Consider the following 4,403-nt stretch of genomic DNA (forward strand, 5'->3'; position numbering starts at 1 on the left):
TACCCCAAGGCAGCGAGCTTGTGTTACTGGGGAGAGTGGACAGCCATTGACGTTGATGGATAGGTCAGATGGGGGGGGGGGGTTGAGTGAGATGGTGGAAAGATGGTGAATTCTATTTTATACATGCTAAGTTTTAGAAATCTAGCAGAGAAGGATGAAATAGCAGACAGACATTGTGGGATTCTGGTTAGTAGGGAGGAGATATCGGGTCCAGAGAGGTAGATCTGTTTGTCATCAGCATAGAGGTGATACTGAAAGCTGTGAGACTCTATGAGCTGTCACAGGCCAAAGGTGTAGATGGAGAAGAGCAGGGGTCCTAGAACTGAACCTTGGGGGACACCGACAGATAGGGGGCGAGATGAGGAGGTGGTGCGTGAGTGGGAAACACTGAATGTCCGGTCTGTTAGGTATGAGGAGATCCAAGATAGGGCCAAGTCCGTGATGCCAAGAGATGAGAGAGTCTGTAGTAAGAGGGAATGGTCGACTGTGTCAAAGGCAGATGACAGGTCCAAGAGGAGGAGGATGGAGTAGTGTTGCTTGGATTTGGCAGTTAGTAGGTCATTGGTGACTTTGGTCAGGGCAGTTTCAGTTGAGTGATGCGGATGGAAGCCAGATTGTAAGCGGTCGAAGAGGGAACATGAGGAGAGGTGGGAGGACAGTTCAAGGTGGACATGTTGTTCCAGTAGTTTTGAGGCATAAGGGAGAAGTGATATGAGGCGATAGCTAGACAGAGAGGATGGGTCTTGGGAGGGCTTTTTGAGGATGGGTGTGATTGAGACATGTTTGAAACATGAGGGGAAAACACTGGTTGTTAGTGACAGGTTGAAGAGGTGGGTTAGGGTTGGGATTAAGAGTGTGGTAAGGTTAGGGATGAGGTGGGACGGGATTGGGTCAAGTTTGCAGGTGGTGAGATGTGATTTGGAGAGTAAAGAGGAGACTTGATCTTCTGTAATGGTGGAGAAGTGGGATTTGGAGGAGGAAGGTTGAGTAGATATGAGGAGGGGCTGTGGGAACTTTAGGCAAAAGCTTTGTCAATCTTCTGCTTGAAGAATGAGGAAAAGTGTCCGGCTGTGATGAGAGGAGAGGGAGGAGGCGCTGGGGGACGGAGGAGAGAATTGAAAGTGTTAAATAGCTGCTTAGGGTTGCGTGACAGGGAGGATATGAGAGATGAGAAGTATGTTTGTTTTGCTGCAGTGAGTTTGGACTTGAAAATAGTGAGGGATTGTTTGAATGCGATGAAGTGCATGATGGAGACCCTCTATGGGTTGTCCTCACACACAATTAGCCCTTCACTGTATGGCAGCAATCAGACTTGCACTATCAACTGTGCCCCGGACAGTGGCATCTTGTGGCTGGTTACCAATACTACAGCCCACAAGGAATTATATCAGAAACAAGCTTTAGGCTACAGCCCCACTATCAGTATTTGGTTAGTATTCGGTCAGTATTTTTTCTCAGGAGTGGGAGCCAAAACCAGATGAGGAACAATCAGAGAAAAGGTATAATAGAAACAAGTCACCAATTCTGCATTTATCACCCACTCCTGGTTTTGGCTCCCACTCCTAAGAAAAAATACTGACCGAATACTGATAGTGGGGCCGTGGCCTTTTAAACACTCTATGCTTGATCATGGCACTAAGTTCCCCCTCTACTCTACTGGCTGGATCATCACAGTTAACCCCTTAACTGGACTTAACGGCAGCCCTCAGAGATCTAACTATGGGAACAATCTCCTTTAACTCTTTCGGTGCCAAAGGAAGGCTAAGTCCTTCCCCACTACTACACAATGATGGAGCCATCAGCTCTCTGCTCCACCATCCAGTTTGGGGAGAGGATGAAGGACCTCGTGGTCTCCTGACATTCTCAGGTCACATGACTGGTGAATAGTGTTGAGCGAATTTGTTTGGCATTTCAAATTCGTGTTCGTGTTTGGGATTCCGGCTTGTTCACACCAAAAAATCATAATATCATATATAATTTCATAATAACATCTGTGTGACAGCGTGGCAAATCAGGGATGTTCGTGTGCGGAGATGATTTTTTGTCACGAACAAGCCGGAACCCCGAACACGAATTTGAAATGCCAAACAAATTCGCTCAACACTACTGGTGACCACAGGAGCAGATGCTAGGAGAAGTTTCTGGAAATTCTTTGTGGAGGATCTACAAGTGCTATCGGGGACAAAAAGTAGGTTGAGAGCGCCTCATGGGTTAATATATTCTTCAGTGAGAGTTTGGCTGATATCAGAGAGCAATATCTCACCTTGTTCAGTTGCAGTGGAGGCACACCTCTTGAAAACATGTCCAAATTTTGGTGCACAGAAGTCCTGAATACTTCCTTTTGGCATTTACAACACAGCGGACAAGTACGGTAAATGAGACCAAAAATAGTTAAAATCCGTCACTAAATATAGAGATTAAAATGGCAGTGACATAATAGCATTAAATGATTAAACGTCTCAAAAGTGTTACATAATTCATCCGGATCTTCAGACGCCGAGATAACGACAAGTAAGTGTGAAAAATGGAAGCAAAAGTGTAAGAAATGTCATCAGACCGATGAATAAAAGCCGCACAACAGAGTTATTTGGTGCCATCATGACTAACAGAAACTGTAATAAAAGTTTTACAAGAAAAAGTCAATAAAGTATAAAGTCAATACAAATAGTGTGAGTCCATAATAAAAAGTATAAACCTGATCCGCACAGGATACAATAAGCATTGAGGGAGTCATCAAGTCAAAATGTGGCAAATTTTTCAGTGCATCTTTATACACAAAAATATGTAACTTGTTGCGATTTCACGTCACTGTAGATACGAGGGTGCTGCCATCTGTGCCATCCATCTCCGAATCAGACAGTGTCTTCTGTGTTTCATTGTCCACCTTATAGGAACGTAAAGAGCAGCGACCACACGGAAGACGCCGCACGATCCGAAGATTGTGTCGCCGAATGCAAGAAAAAAGCAACAGGAAAAAAAATCTACTGCAAATCTATTTATTGGGCGTCCATCACAGACCAAACAATATTTTTTGTAGTGGAGGAGCTTCTTTAATTTTTTTGTTTTTGTGTTTTCATTATTCCTTCCCTTCTTCCAGGAGACGTAGGACCCAATTCATCAAATCTTTCACACCAGACATCTTGCCTAAAAAGCTTTGAAAAGTTGCTACATTTTGGCACAGAGTAAAACTGTGCAAAAATTTTGTGACTTTTGGCATTGTCACGCCAATTTTGCACAGCTCTGATAAAAATGGTGGATCTGGGGAGGGACGGGGGATGGTAACCCCTGTTTGTCATGACAGGGGTTGCCTGGTCTTACTTAATCAGGAGCATCTGACTTCAGCACTCCCCTGAACAACGCCGGTCTTGATGAATCAGGGCCATTACTTTTTCATTTTTCTGTCCAGATAACAGTACGAGGGCTCGATATTTGTGGGACGACTTGTAATTTTGAATTACATCATTCACGTTATTATATAATATACTGGAAAACAGTAAAAAAATTCCAAGTGAAATATAATGGTGACAAAAATGCAATTGCGCCATTTTTTGGGTGGTGGGTGTGCAGTAAAGATGACTTGACGACATGACTCTCCAGGTCAATATGACTGTAGCGATGTCAATATTTAAATTATTTTTTTTTACTGATTGTGGCTTTAAATGAACTTTTTGGAAACACGGAACATGATTTAAATGAATTATGTTAATATTTTTAAAACATTTTTTTAACATTGTATTTCTTAATTCCTACTAGATGACACGAATGTGCAATAATCGCTTATTCTTACTCTGGACAAATGTTTTGTATCACTACAGTAGTGGGAAAGAAAATTCAAACTGTGGTGAAAAAAAATGCAATTGCGCCATTTTGGGAGAGGTTTATTTTTATGGCGTTCATTGAGCAGTAAAAATGACCTAACAAGTACAACGTGATTGTCCAGGTCAGTACGAGTATGGCGATACCAAACTAATATATACCGTATATATGTTTGGGTGTTTTTTTTTTTACTAATTGTGGATTTAATTTACTGTAACTTTAATTAAATTAATTATTTTAATGTTTTTAATGCATTTTTTACATTGTGTTTCTTAGTTCGCACTGGAGGACTTGAGCCTGCGATGGTTTGACGGCTTGCTCTATATATCACCACTCCAGTAATGTAGTATACAGGACAAATCCTGGACTCCTATGAAGTCCGGTACCTGCGACGGGCGACCCATTAGCCCCTCACGATCATGTCACAAGGTGATTGGCCCCAGAACGGACGCCCGGGCAGAATTACGTGCCACAATGTCGCTGTTACAGGCAGATGCCGACTGTATATCGCAGCTCCTGAGCCGGCTCCACACACCGACCTGCTATATGGCGTATATATATCCAGTGTGGGCCATGGAGGGGTTAAT

This window comes from Phyllobates terribilis, unplaced genomic scaffold (genome assembly GCF_046119375.1).
Source record: "Phyllobates terribilis strain yellow unplaced genomic scaffold, ASM4611937v1 Scaffold_7__3_contigs__length_470593459, whole genome shotgun sequence".
Lineage (NCBI taxonomy): Eukaryota > Metazoa > Chordata > Amphibia > Anura > Dendrobatidae > Phyllobates > Phyllobates terribilis.